This window comes from Pleurodeles waltl, chromosome 9, assembly GCF_031143425.1.
Source record: "Pleurodeles waltl isolate 20211129_DDA chromosome 9, aPleWal1.hap1.20221129, whole genome shotgun sequence".
In the NCBI taxonomy this organism is placed as follows: domain Eukaryota; kingdom Metazoa; phylum Chordata; class Amphibia; order Caudata; family Salamandridae; genus Pleurodeles; species Pleurodeles waltl.
Genome location: NC_090448.1, coordinates 764,400,573 through 764,415,934, shown reverse-complemented (window position 1 = coordinate 764,415,934; position 15,362 = coordinate 764,400,573). Strand labels below are relative to the sequence as shown.

General features: G+C 46.2%; 1 long non-coding RNA gene across 1 annotated transcript in view; it reads left to right on the top strand.

The window, feature by feature from the left end:
* The window catches only part of LOC138258712 (uncharacterized), a 158,902-nt gene that overhangs the window by 42,670 nt on the left and 100,870 nt on the right, over positions 1 to 15,362 (top strand). The window contains exon 2 of the long non-coding RNA XR_011198519.1: positions 14,121 to 14,180. This is a non-coding gene — a long non-coding RNA (uncharacterized lncRNA). The remainder of the gene's footprint in view (positions 1 to 14,120; positions 14,181 to 15,362) is intronic.

Here is a 15,362-nt window from a genome sequence, read left to right as displayed (position 1 = left end):
CCTTGAAATGAGTTAATGGTAAAGCTTGTGGTCTAATTCTTACTCCATACCTCTGTTGCACTGTTCTTCACCAACTTACAGCCTACCTTAAAGCCTCTAATTCTGTAATCTGACCAGTCTCATACCTGCATCATCTGCTTTCTCTGCTTATGGTTCATATTATCCCTTCCTGTAATGTTAACCTGACCTTGCGTCGCATTCCTGACACCTGCAAAGTTATTTCTAAGGGCATTATGCTTTGGAGCTCTGATGAGAGGTGCATCCCTTTTGATGTTTGATGTCTGCTTTGTTGATGTCTGCTTTGCAGACAGTGAAAATCGCGACGGGTGCCACTGCACCCGTCGCACCCCTGCAACTCCGCCGGCTCCATTCGGAGCCAGCTTCCTCGTTGCAGGGGCTTTCCCGCTGGGCCGGCGGATGGCCTTTTGGCGGTCGCCCGCCGGCCCAGCAGGAAAGTTGGAATGACCGCCGCGGTCTTTTGACCGCGGTGCGGTCATTCGGCGGTAACCGCATGGCGGGCGGCGACCGCCGCCCGCCGTGGTCAGAATGACCGCCTTAGTCTCCATTGGTCTTACTAATCTACCCAGTTTCACTCATTCTACTCTGGCCCACTTTGTCTCACTCAGTCCCAGTCCTTTTCACTCATTCTGAACTGCTCAGTCTTACTGTGACTCAGTCTCACACACATTAACACTCAGTTACACTCACTGTCATTCTACCTCACTCGCTCATATTCATTCTCACGCATACTGGTCATTACTGTCACTCATTCTCACTGATTCTGACTCATTCCTTCACTGACTTTACCTCACACACATAGACACACAAACATGCTCACAATGCTGGGATTTCACCAGCCCTGAACAGTATCTCTGACGGCTGGCGCAAGGACCTTCATGGACCTGTGTCAGCGTCAAACTGTCACAAGCTGTCTTAGCTTGTTGCTGTTTGTTGTTTGTTGCTGGACCCGAAGCAGGTCTGCATTTTTTTTACTATATCAAGAGTAAACAATCATTCACTCTTGAGACAATAAAAATGGACCACAAAATAAAGGGGGTGTAGTGTAGCTGTAGAGCCCATAAAGAGAGCCGCCACTGATACAGGGACATCTATCCATCAAACCAATCCATCCACTCAATCATCAATCCTTTACTTGTCAATCCTCCCTTTCATCCATCCATTCATCCATCCATGCAATCATCCATCCATTATTTTGTTCATCCATCCACCCTTTTGCTCCATCTATCGATCCTTTCACTCTCTCCATTCATCATCTTTCTTTTAGCTCATTCATCTATCCACCCTTTTACTAAGCCATCCATTTTACACCCATCCATCCACCCTTCGTCCCATCCATCCAGCCATTCATCCATCCATCCATTTGCCCTTTCACTCAGCCATCCATCCTTTCACTCACTCATCCATCTATCCATTTATTCATCTGTCCATCAATTCATCCTTTCACGCATCCATCCATCCTTTCATCCAGACATCCATCTACCCTGCCTTTCAATCATCCATCCATTGTTTTACTCATTCATCTTTACATATATCCTTTCACTCATCCATTCTTTTGCTCATCCATCCATGCTTTCACTTCATCCATCCAGTAATCCATCTGTCCATCCATCCACCATCCCTTTCATTCATACACCCTCCCAGCCATTCACTTCGATTCTTACGTCCATCCTTTCACTCATTCATCCATGAATCTATCAATCCACCATTTCATTCATCCACTCATTCTTCTTTTCACTCAGTCACCCTCCCTAGTTAATTATGAGCCTTTGCATCTCTGCTGAGCTACAGACAGGAGAGACCCATCAAGAACCCAGCCCCTCTGTAGCTTCTAAAGGGGCAGGGAGGGAGGTTTGAGGATGCCCCTGATGCAGGCAGAAACTTAACTGCACGCTTACCTCTTAGTCCTCTAGTGCTTTTGTTGTTCGCAGCTGGTTACTTCCCTCTCTTGGGCCTCTATGGCGAGATAAGAAGCACTCTGTTGTACACAGCTCCATAACGTTTTTGTCAAAGTGAAACCACATGCAGTACTAAACACCTGTTACTGCTAGGAGAGCAACCCCATGCACACCTTCTACAGCCTGCCCCTCTGTGATGACCAACAAACTGTTGCTACCCACTCCCTCCTTGTCTCATCAGCCTGCCCCATCTCCAGCCATTGAAGTGGATGGAGTTTTGTAACTCCTCCCAGGGCCATTATTTGTGTACCCCCAAAGCAATAGAATCACTTGCTTTCTAATTCAGCACTCCCTCTCCGATGAGGTCACTGCAGTATCTTGTGCTTGCAAGAAAACCTTACACAGTTGGTACTTGCAAAGTAGGACACCTGCAAAGTTCACCCAATAGTTTCAACACACTGCCTCAGAGCAGTGATTTATGTTTAGCTGCTCTGTGTTTATTTCCCCGTTCTTGCCTCTCCCCAGGGGGTGGCAGCGCAATGCGCCTTTTTGCCCATGAACACCAGTCACCCCTGGCCTTTATCGGAGGAATCAGATAGCCTTCTCGTCTCTGATGCAACTGAGATATCAAGGAGGAAGGAAGTTGATAGTTGTGTATGATGAAGCGGAATGTGTTTGAAGGTCTTTGGAGAGTATTGTTGATCTTTAAAATTGTAAAACATGCCCTGGTGGGCATGTTAGCATTGAAAGAGCTGAAGTGTTGGTCTCTCCAGTTGACAGGAAGATTTGATTTCCAGTCACAGTGTAGAGACCTGGTGGAGAAATGATTACATCCAGAGTATGTCCAGCTGAGTGCATTGTTGCTGAGGCAATTTGATAGGAGCTGAAATTCTTCAATTTGACAGGGTGGTTCATGTTAGGGTGAGTTTTATATTGGTTAAGCCAGATATTCAAGGTTCCCAGGATGTAGAGGTTCTTGTGGAATTTGGCCTTGTTGAGGAGGGCTGAGGAAAGGAGCCTTGTAGATAGAGTGGGTTTTCCCCAAGACATTGTTTTTGTCATAGGCACACAAGTAGCTGGCCATAGGTGAAAGGTAGAGAGCAATGGAAAAATCATAAATGAAGAGGGCACGACAGAGTGGGTTAGGAAAGAGTGAGATTTCATGATTAACGGTGACAGTGAGACAATTGGGGTGACAGAGGGAGAGAGAGATTTAGAGATAAGGGCAGACATATTTGAGCAGGCTAAAGAAAGCCCCTGGGAAGCCTGAACTGACCACTCACTCCATAGAGTCTAAGGGCAGACATCATAATAGTTATGTTTAGCTGAAGATGTACCAGGAGGAATAGAGAGGGATGGACTGCCTTCTTTGAGGACAGTAACTGTGACTATGGTTTAAGAGGGTGGGAGTCAGAAGGCTGGGCTTATAGGAGAGAAAATGCTTCAAATGGAGATTACTGATTGTAGGTATTTTCTGCCTTGGAGTAATTGCTTCATTCTCAGACAAGCTGTTACTATACCTATGAAAATAAAATGAAGATGGGTTTAGACTTGCATGCACTATTGTTTAACATTTTCATGAAAGGTATTGCTGCCTAACAATTTGATCCTACTAGCATTTATGAGCGTGTTCCATCTTTCGGTGCCAGTTCTATACCTCAATGGGCATTCATTCACTAAATGCCAGAGGTAATTGAAGTTACTTTGACCACTTTTATTGGCATACGCAGCACAGGGTGACTGTTTGACACTCATGTAGCTGTTCAACATATAGGTATTTGCTGCCCAGCCTTAAGGTGGAGGAGAAATAACATAAAGAAACAGGGCTTTTAAAGTGCTGTTCGCATTTTGAGCTTGCCACTGTTGTCATGACTCCTGAGACAATTTGTGGCATGAGTACCAAATGGTAAACAAGGGCAGCAATTGCTACTCCTGATAAACCCTAATGCAATTCCATGTATGACGTGAGAAGCATGGCAAATCCTTCAGGACAGCAAATCTTACCAAACATCGGTTGCATTCCAGTATATATTCCTACCAAATATTTCAAACCAAGAAAATGTGATGGGAGTTATGTCAGTACCAATAAATACATTTTCTAAATTCATTCTGTGTGTTACAGAGCTTGGACATGAGACATTCCCACTGGACAGCATGACAGGGGTTTATTATACTAGCATCCTGTTCTGTCAATAGCATAAAAGTGCAGGTAAATGAAGCATTAACAGTACAGTAACTCAAATGTGCATAAACTCCACTGATTTCTAACATGATTCTAAACCTTCCTTTGGGAAAGGCTTTTGCTGCCATCATTGCTGCAGGGACTCGAAGTCCCACAACTCAGTACCCCAGGAGCGGGAGGGACTGGCAGCGGCGGCTGCCACAAATCTCAAAGGGTGTGCAGGGGAGATCAGGGACGTGGCAGGAGGGAAAATAAAAAAAAAATCCTAATGGTTTTTTTTTAAACTGAACTTCACAGACGCCGCTGGACGCCTCGTGATCCTGTTCTCTACTGGTGTCCCAGCATTCACTGGGACACCTGCACAGGCTCCCCAGCAATCCTGGCGCTGCTTTCATGCTAAACCTAGCATGAAACCAACACCAGGATTGGTCTGAGGGGCTTGGGCTGCCACTCAGACACAACCCTGGGGTCTGTGCAGTTTTTCCAGCCTGGCTGTTCAACACAGCTGGGTTGGAGAAACCTAGGTGCACAAGTGTATTTGACCGGCCTAACACAGCCAGCCAAACACACATGCCTACTTAGGTGCACTCTCTCCTCCTCCCCCTCTCCTCTGCCCCTCCCATGTCCCAGCCCCACCCCTCCCTGCACATGCTGATGGCTGAGCCAGCAGCTGTAATATAAAACGATAATTGAATATCGTTTTTTTTTTACTGCTCCTGGCTCTTACCCAGGGGAGCTATCCTCCTTTGCCATTGCAAAGGAGCCGCCTCTGGGGACTGGTTCATGTTTCTCCAGTGCAATGCGCTATAAAGCACTTTGTCAACTACTGCAGTGTGGGTCGCTTTTGTTGCCATCATTGCTGCAGGGACTTGATGTCCCACAACTTAGTGCCCCAGGAGGGGGAAAGGCTGGTTCCTGTTTCTCCTGTGTTATGCGCTATAAAGCACTTTGTCAACTCATGCGACGTGGAACGCTTTTGTTGTCATCATTGCTGTAGGGACTCGAAGTTCCACAACCCATTGCCCCAGGAGGAGGAAGGGCTAGCTCCAGCTTCTCCCCGTCACATGATATAAAGCACTTTGTCAACTCCCATGGCTCAGAATATGGGCTGGCTGCGCCTGTCAGCTCCAGGAAGAGCTAGGGCAGGGCCAGATCCCTTTGCGTTTCTTCTGGACCTAATTGGTACTTCTGGCAAGGCCTCTTTTTAGCATCTAGGTATGGACTTGTTTTCCTCTCCTGTATCATTTCTTTTTTAAACTCTCCCACTGGGGTGGGAATTCATCTCCCGGCATGCTTGGATTTGAGGAAAGGCTGTGGAGTGTATTTGGGGCACTGGACTATCGCTTCTTGAGATGCCCCTCTCTTATTTTCTCCCAGCCCTGTTTCTTCTTATGGTCTTCCTGCTGGAGGGGGCTACATGTGCCAGAGTCTGAAACTACACCTCCCCAACAGCCCATGCAAACAGGAGGAGAAAGGGTGGCATACTACGCTCTACGGCCTATATTTAAGGAAACTTAGCACCATCTTTGCGCCATTTATTTTGACGCATAAGCAGTACTAACCTGGCCCCATATTTATATTATGTCACTAGACCCATCTAGCAAACAAGCACAAATGATGGACGGAATAAGGAACTAATCAAACATTCACCCCCGGTCACAGATCTGGGTTTAATTCATCAATTCTTTTGCTCACCATGCCACCCCAGTTTGGACCCAGCCATATGCAAATCAGTCTTGACCCTGTTCGCCAGGGGAACAGTCTAGCCTAAACTGCCAAGCCAGGTCCTCCCTGAACCGAAAACAAGCATCCTGGGACCGGTTTCAGGGTATCACCCTTCATCAGCCAGGCTAGCTTGAATCCGGTGGCAAAGTGAGCCCGGGACCCACGTCTGGGCATACGCGGTGCACTGGGACAAAAGCAAACAAACACAAATGATGGACGGAATGCGTCTAGCAACAAAATATTAGAGTTTGTGTCATTTTTTGGGGGCTCCATCCCACCTTGCATCGTTTAGAGACAATGATATGCAAGCTAGGAGTTTCCTTCCAAAAAAGGACGCTAGACCTCCAGCGCCATAATTACTGCCTGATAAAAAAACGACGCACATTAAGGAACCGGTCCCAAAAAATGACGCATAGTCTGATTAGCGTAACATTTTAATGACTGGTCAGACTAGGGTTTAAAATTAGGCTCACACACTACTACATAAGGAAAACACACAGAAGGAGCATTGGCAACCCCCTTGACAACATGGAACTTTTAATGTTCCAGCTTGGCACACACTGCAAACGACAGCCACAACAACAGGTCCTACCAGCACCACTGCAGCAACTCCAACCACCACCACAGCAGCCTCAAAGGTAGCGCAGAAAGCGGGAGAGGATATTTTGACAGCGTGCAACCATCCTTTGCACTCAGGGAACAAGATGTCATCAGGATCTGCTGTCTGAAGAGGGAGGCCATTGTACTCCTGCTGCACCACATTGGGCCAGACATCACTATAAGGGTGGAAACTCCAACAACTAGTCCACCCATGACCAAACACCTGGCTCTGCTCCAAATGCTGGTGTCAAGATTGTTCCAGATAACTCCTTCTCGGCCTTTCTTCCAAAGGTCCTGGACGCAATCATCTGCCTCACACCCCACCACATCTGGTTCCCCAACACCTAGCAACTGCAGCAGGAGATCAAGCAAGGTTTCTACCAAATTGCTGGGTTCCCGCATGTGCTGGGTGAAATGGACTGCACCCATGTCCAACTTGTGCCACCTGCTGTAACAGAACACCTCTACAGGAACCACAAACACACCCAACCTATATGCAGGCCATTGTGGACCACTCTGAGCTGTTCACAAACATCCTAGCCAAATGTCCCAGCAGTGTCCATGATGCCTACATATTCTGGCACTCCACCATCAACGAACAGTTACAGGATGGACAATATGGCAATGGCCTACTTGTTGGTAAGCCACCATACCAACACACCAACCTTGTAGGACAAACAATACATACTCCACACTAAACACACATAGACAACCCATATGCCACATGCCATACTACGCCACATTCAATGCGCATCATACACACATACACCCATATGTATATAATACAGCCACAACCTGACTGGCACACCACGTGAAGGACGGGTGGAGCTATGTCTCCTTGACGTACAGAATCTGGGCCCAAACCACTACAAGTGTCCACTGGTTGACAACTAAATTCAGATCCCACACGCATTATACATAATAAGGAATAGCTTAGCGATGTGAATGGCATGGACCATGTCACCGTAAGGAAAGTCACATACAGGCACAGACCCACATTTGCCATGGTGTAGAAGCCTCCAGTGGCATCAATATCAAATGCCATCCAATTGTAGCCATCACCAACTACACATCACCTAAACATACCAGATATACACAGTTTGTCCACCTTCACCTGTCTGATGCATTGTGACGCACACATATAAATACAACATCACCAACCATGAAAGACCATGTAAACCTGGATATTCCACAACTCCCTAACATGATACCAGGATACCAACAGGGCACTGTGGCAGCTGGACTACTGACAGCGTACTGGGAGAGGCCAGAGATGGATGTAAATGATGAGACATGGGACTTAGAAGGACTGGTGATGCGATGCAGGGCATTGCAGAAAAACACATCATTACCTCTGCTGTTACACAGGTGTCTGAAAACGCATGCATACATCACAAAAAAAAAACATACAATGATGCCACGCTGTGATCCACATGCAGATGGCAGCCAGCAATTACCAACAACAACATTTTGAGCAAGGGAGCTTTTCCACGGGAAAAAGGGGTGGGAATCACCTGCTACACAGGGCACAACACCTGTGTCATGGCACACAACACAAAAAATAGGTTCAAAGTTTCTGAGCATTACTCATCTGCAGGTCTAAAGTGAAGGTACTGAGGGCCCTATGTCAGAAAAGTGGTGCAGCATCAACAGCAGTGGCACTGTAATTTTGCTCCTTTGCCAAACCGTACTGCCACCATGTGGGCCCCATATACAATAAACGGTGCATCATGGTGCAGAATAGTGCAGTACTGTCAAGATAATGGATCCCATAGTTGGACTCTGTAGGAGTATTGAGAACATACCTGACCATTTCATGCAAAACTTCGCACTTGTATAGCACACAACTCACCCGTTAGGGTCTCAAGGCACTGTACACATACCGCTGTGGAACCCCTCCTGGCTTTTCCCTGTGAGGCACCCACTCCTGGGCAACCTTCAGGGTGATGCCAGGCATCCAAGCGCTGTCAGGGCTGTTGTGGAGATTAAGCAAGCTATTGCCCAGGGTTACAGAGAGGGGCCCATTAATTAGATTAGGCACCGAGGCGAGAATAATCTGGTCCAAGGGAATTCAGCCCAAGACCGACCGAGGCGGGAATTGAACCCTGGCCCCAGGCCAGATCTCTGCATCAGGGTCTGGCGCTCTAACCATTGTGCACAGCACATAAGGACCCATTCAAAACTATGGTGTGCCCCTCCTAACGCCTGCTCTGTGCAGGTGTTGAAAGTGTCCTCTGCACCAGGAGGCTAGTCCTCCTATTGTGTGAATCGTACCCTTGTACACATGATGGCTGGCACAGGCATAATCTGCCACTAAGGGTCACTAAGTGTCACAGCGCATGCATAGTGCTCGATGGTAACATGGTGGCCTGAGTTTGGCCTCATAGGGCTACCATTGTGTCAATACAAATGACACTATTGTACTGCAAGGAGGTCGCAGGATGCACTAACATTAGAACACAATCTCAAATATGAACACAACATATAATTTGCATGGTCGAACTGTCAGTCCAGATTTAATTTGACAGTCACCAGGTCGCTGACCCACAACCCATGATTGTGATGTCCACCACCTCACACCAATGCAATCATTCAACAAAACAGGAACACACACAATACCAGATGCAAGTCTGAGTCACCGCTCCACCTAAAACTAACATCTGCCATGGCTCTAATGACACCACAAATATGCATGACAGCCACATGTTCTCACATTCCTTTGCAGCCGACCAAGTTTACGGCATCCAGCCCGGGGTGATAACTCCTTTTGGCAACCCAACAGCGGAGGAAGAGCGGGCATACAATGAAGGGCACAGAAGGACATGAAATGTGCTGGAGAGAACATTTGGGCTCCTGGAGTCAAGGTTCAGGTACCTGGCCCTGGCAGGAGGAGGCTTGTTGTATGCACCACACCTGGTATGCAAGATGATCCTTCTATGTGCAATCTTGCATAACATATGTATTCAAAATAATGTCCCCTGGAATGAAATGGTAGATGTCCCCAGTGAGGAAGAGGATGACAATGGTGCAGCACAGGTGGAGGGAGAACAACATAACACTGCTGCAGGAGTTCGCAGGAGACAGCAAATTGTACTGAACTTCTACACCTAGACACTGTACAGCAAAAATCACCTGTAAATATCACCATTAAATCACTTTGCACCAGATTGTCCATGGTGCACTGATTCTCTGATACATGTAAAATTGTAAAGTTGCTCATTCTGCAGAGAGCAGGAAAAAACCACAACAGTTACAAAGAATGTCGGAACATAGGTTGTGATGTAAGAGGGTCTAGTGCCTCCATGCCACACATTAGCGTCACCTAACGCACGCTTATTTGGCTCTCGAAGGCCTAGATCCATACACCAGAAATACAAAGTGGCGTAATGTAGGCATAGTGCCATTTCCGACCCCTTGCGCCACATCGTGGCTACGCTAGGCAAGATGTATGCAAGGCGGGCTTACATACGGTAGGGGCTGTATCAAAATGATGTACTTGAAAATAAGGAACTAAACTGTGTCACATCTCAGGTGGGTAGCTGTAATGCCCGCACTGAGCAGGTGTGACTAGGGTGAACACCATTAGTATCAATGGACCATCATAGACTGGTTAGGGTAAGGGACAAAAGTCTGACCCTAACCCTGCATCGTATATCAATGGTGTTACATACCCTGAGCGCTATTGGCCCCAACCCTGCCACATGGTGTGCTGGCTCACAAATATACTACACACATGTTGGCTGTGGAGTGCACTAAGGGTCACAAGACAAGTGGAGCAGCAATGGGTGCTGATCCACTCTCCACACATATGCCCCATAGCCAGGAACGATCAATGAAATCAGAGAATGCACTACCACATTAATGTGTGGGTGGAATGTAAGCAGAGTCTGTAGCGCTTTCAATATACATTCTTAGACACATGTCACACAATTGTGTTGTCTTGACATATGCCTGCAGTTTATCTGGAAATACATGTGAAGACTATTGTAACGGTGTTTGGCCGAGGTAGGAAAGGGTTAGCAATTACCCACTATGGTTGACCTACTGGGACAAATACTGTAAAATGTCTAGGTCTCCCACATGCCAATCCGGTTTGGGATGTGCATGTAAGTCTAGCAACGTCCAAACATGTCACAAACCCATCCTAAATTGTATGGGTGAAGAAGGAGAGAGAAATCTTGCATGCGGCAAATCAAATAATCATAGCTGAGATGACTTCACACACTAATAAGATACACTCATGGTGAAAGTGACATGGGTTGTGGAATGCAATTGTGAATGCATGCCCGTGTACACCAAAGGATGTGTAAGAACAGCTGAGAGACTCCCTCACACACTTGGAGATACAACATGGGGAGATCACTTGGACACTACCCGAGTGCTGTGGCTGGTGTACTGTCATGTGTGTGTGTGGAAGTCATGTAATGTAGCAAAGCCTGGAAATGGGAGGGATACTAAAAACACATAGCCAGTAGTAGAAGATGTGACAATGTGGTAGACCCACAATTATGTGTTACATCACATATGTACACTCCCAGCACACATGTGGTAACATGTATGTGGAAAAAGTCTACAAACACATGCACATACGCAAACGGTATCAGTCATCGCATGCATCACACACACATACAAACATATGGGAACACATTCTGATGTTACCCCTACATATATGAATGCACATGCACACACAGGTAGCCATACCATACCGACTACATACATGCATAGCCCCTGTAAGAAGGTATGTGAATCTGGGTTCACTGTCAGCCATTCCAACAAAATCCATGCATTCCCGTTATGCGTAAAAAATTTAGAAGCAAACAGCGATACTCCATACTTCGTTAATAAAAAAAATGACGCCTGGCCCCTGCGCGTCCATCGCAAGTCGACAGGCCTTGTCAGCCTTCATGGGAAGGAATACCATGCATGACTGTCATGTGTCAAATACTTTCATGTAAATGCCAATACTCCATACTTTGCTAATCAATAATATTACGCCTGGGCCCTGTGCATCAATCGCAAGTATACAGGCCTCGTCAGCCTTAATGGGGAAAAAACATGCTTGACCGTCATGCTTCAAAAAAACAACGCATATCAGAATACGTGACGCACATGCCCAGAAACTGATGAAACAGGACTTCCTTGCTGCAAACATGGTACAGTGATTTTAATTTCACTTTTACTTTACAGTCTTTTTGTCTGAGATTGTGAGAGGGAGTGTGGAGCTGGTGCTGGTTGAGGAGTGGTGGTTTTTGAGAGTTTTGTGCTGTGTCTTGTTGCTGTCCTGTCCATTGCATCGTTTTGCATCGTTTTGCTGAGTCTTGTGTAGTGGTTTTGTCCTGTCATAGTAATTGCATTGTCGGTGGTTGTCTTCGGGTAGCATAGTCTGTTGAGGTATTTGGGGTTAGATGGGGTAGGGTTTTATTATTTTTATGGCTATTTTACTTGCAGTGGAGGGAAACTGCAATTTGTCGGGGAAGGGGAGAGCACAAAGGATGAGTGGAGATGAACTGGGAGGGTTCATCTAGCTTCCCATGATGTTGATTATGGGTGGATGGGTCATCCAGGGCTACCAAACAGAGGCACAGAAGCTGCGGTGGGGCAAGGTGCTCCATCACCTATGGCGGATCTTTGGTGTTGCACACACCGACCACCAAATCAAACACCGTTGGGCAGACCTCATTTCACGAAAGCGAGATTTACTGGATCACCTGGTGATCGGATTGGAAGACCAGTTGGTAAGTACCCCTTTTGAATTGCAACATCCTCATTTGCATGTGCATGCCAGGGGGACATAAGGTTGACTGCAGCATGTTTTGTCAAGGGTCAGGACAGGGGTTTTTGTCTTAAGCAACAGCATTTAAGAGAGCTAGCTATGTACTGGGTGCAGACAACTTGCACATTTCTCTTTGTTAATTGTGTATCACATATACCCCATAAAGTGTCAAATATCAGACACACATGTGCAATGTGCAAGGTTACATGTTTCATAAGCACAAAAGTACATGTCCACCATGGTCATTACAACTGTGTAAATGGGGTAAGTAAAGTTGAAGTGATGGGAAACATGACTCAGGAGTATTGTGAGTCATGGGTGTGTGTGTGCCAAGAGTCATGTATGTGCATAGTGACATGACGTTTACACAAATGTAAACAGGAGTGATTACCTCATGATGCTACATCTATGTCTAATTTTTTTTAAGGTAATGCTGCCAAAGGAGGCAATTTCAAGTGCAAGCATTGTGGCAGTGTGAAAGGCTGGTGTCACATGACGGCAGAACTAGGCCTGAGGAATGGAAGCGGTGCATTCCTGCTGAAGGTGGCACCCAAAAAATATAGCCTCAACTTCAATTTGGTTATACTGTTCCTTCACTGGGGTCAACTTCTATATCTGACTAAAGCTGGTTAATTAGATGACTGATCCTTCGTCATCAAGAAGTAAATGTCCACTTTGGACGTGTAGCATATTCATGTACGGTGCCAAACATGCCAAGTGCAACCATACTGACAGAGTTCCCAACTTCAGTGTCCTGACATACACCATGGAGTGCCATATGTTACAAATGGCACGAACATGATGAAGGTATGTGTTGGTACTATGTTAACAAAAACAGGCAAGCATTTGAGTGTTTGGCTGCTTCTTCACGTAGATCAACCTCAAGAGTCAATGTTTTAGCCAATGGTCCTGTCCCCATATATTGCTATATATGCATATATGTATCAGAAATATGTACATATGTTTGCCATCCAAATCTGTGCATGTTCTTGTGTAATAACTATGAGCCACATATGTGTGAAACAGGTGCAGCACAGTTCTGTGTCAACATCAGCAGCACTGCGCTGCACTGAATTTGTAACACAGGCCTGCCCCGTATTACAGAGAGTACGGGGCAGGCCTGCGTCTTTCCCTGCACCGGCACATAAATCTGCAGCCTACGAAAATGCAGGCATGCTTGGACCACAGTGCACATGTGTCTGTGTTGAGGGGAATGTCTATGTGCAGGTAGGTATCCCTTCCTGGACATAAACAGTTTACATTGGCAATATGCCACTTCTATGTGTGCTGCAGAATGCAGCCCACATGGTAGTGCCACGATATCCGTTATGCTATTTTGTTAATGTGCAGGAAGGGACACCTACGTGCACATAAGTAAACATCCATGGCATTTTACCTCTACTGTGCGTGCCTTTAAATGGTGCACACATATATAAAGCAAGAAAGAAGGAGGTATCAATGCATTCCACAACACTTTGCTATGCTGGGCTGTTGTTAGACTTTTGGTACTAGCAACAAGTAAGATGGCTTCAACATCTGGGGCAGCATCAAAAGCAATAGGTGTTGCAATGGGACGGCCACTGCAACAACACTTGCATGCCCCTCTGATGCAGAATACTGTGTCATGCTGCCCCATATGTACATGGAGGCATTACACTACAAAAAGGTGCATAACATATCCTTGTAGATATGGTGCAGTGAAAAGCACCACAGAAGCGTCCGGGAAAGTGATGCTCTAGTGGTGCCAGGGCCTCCTGAATCTTGCCCTTTGTCTTACAGACAGAATTGTAATGTTTGGCAGTTGATCAGTCCTAACACAAAGTTGACTTGCTTACTCAGCTTAACAAGTTGAATGTGTAACAATTGTCCATGCATATAAATGTTTAAAAATCATTAAGCTATGTGTCCCTGTCATGTCTTCCAGGTGGGCCTCCACCCTGCACAATTGGAGAGGTGTCCCAGTTTGAAGACTCCGATGTAGCCAGTAAGTGTCACCTTGTGCGTCACATGTGTCATTCCAGGGTTTTGTGTGGGAGGGTATGATGTGTGCAATGTAATGTTGAAATGTCACGTGTGACCAATGAGATGACATCATCTGAGTTAGGATATTGCCATCATGTCGGATGCATTGTTGAGGATGTAGATTAAGTTGATTGTTGCACAAGTGCCAACCTGTGCTGCTATAGAATTGTGGGTGTTAGGAAAAGGTAAGCATGCCCACATACACAGTGATGTCACTCAAGATATGTCTCAGAGGCGCTGTTTATCTGATTAGCATGCCTGTTGCAAACATAATTGTCACAGCACTTTTTACAGCACTGTGAGCCACACGTTGCTTTAAGTTACTCAGGAAATGATACAGATGATGTACCTGTGTAGAGGTCTCTGAGGGGCTTATGAAGGAGACACTTGCACCACAAGTGCCTCACTACTCTTCAGAAATTAAGCCTGGCAGTGGCTGTGCAAGGAGCCTTATTGTGCTGGGCAACAGTCAGTTGAGTACACAATGAGAATACAACTTTGCTCCAGGTGGATGTGGGGCATGTCTTCAGATTGTAGCAAACTAGATGTGTGCAGATTTACAACATGATCTACCCATCAAGATAATTGTGAGTGAGCTTGGTCACTTCACGTGGGTCTAGAATGTGGATTCTGAGTGTATACCGGGGACTTAGGAGATGTCAAACATGCATGTGCACATGTAGTTCAATAAGAAGGAATACTGTTGCTGCACCCACTGCAGTGCCACTCTTCCTGTGTACCTTAGGGCATCCATCCATTTAGCCACCATGTGTAGGCTGCATAAGAAATTTTGCACACCATACCACAGGGTAGGGGGCAATAGGTACAAAATCTGTAGACAATATAGATGTACTGTTCAGAGTTAGGGCTAATTATGTGGGCACTAACCCTAAACTGTACATAAGGGCCCATTGTAAGCAATGGTGTGCCTCCTTGTAACGCCTGCTCTGAGCAGGTGTTGACCCAAGGACACATGAATGATGCATTGGTGTTCCTTAGAATTCCCAGTGCTATTTTTCCTGTCAACCTACTTGGTGAAACACACCTTGCATCCATGATGCCTGGCCAAGGCTTAATGTAGCCCAAGGGATGTCAAAGTGGTGGAATGCATGCATTCTGCCACTTTGTGACTATGGCATAGGGA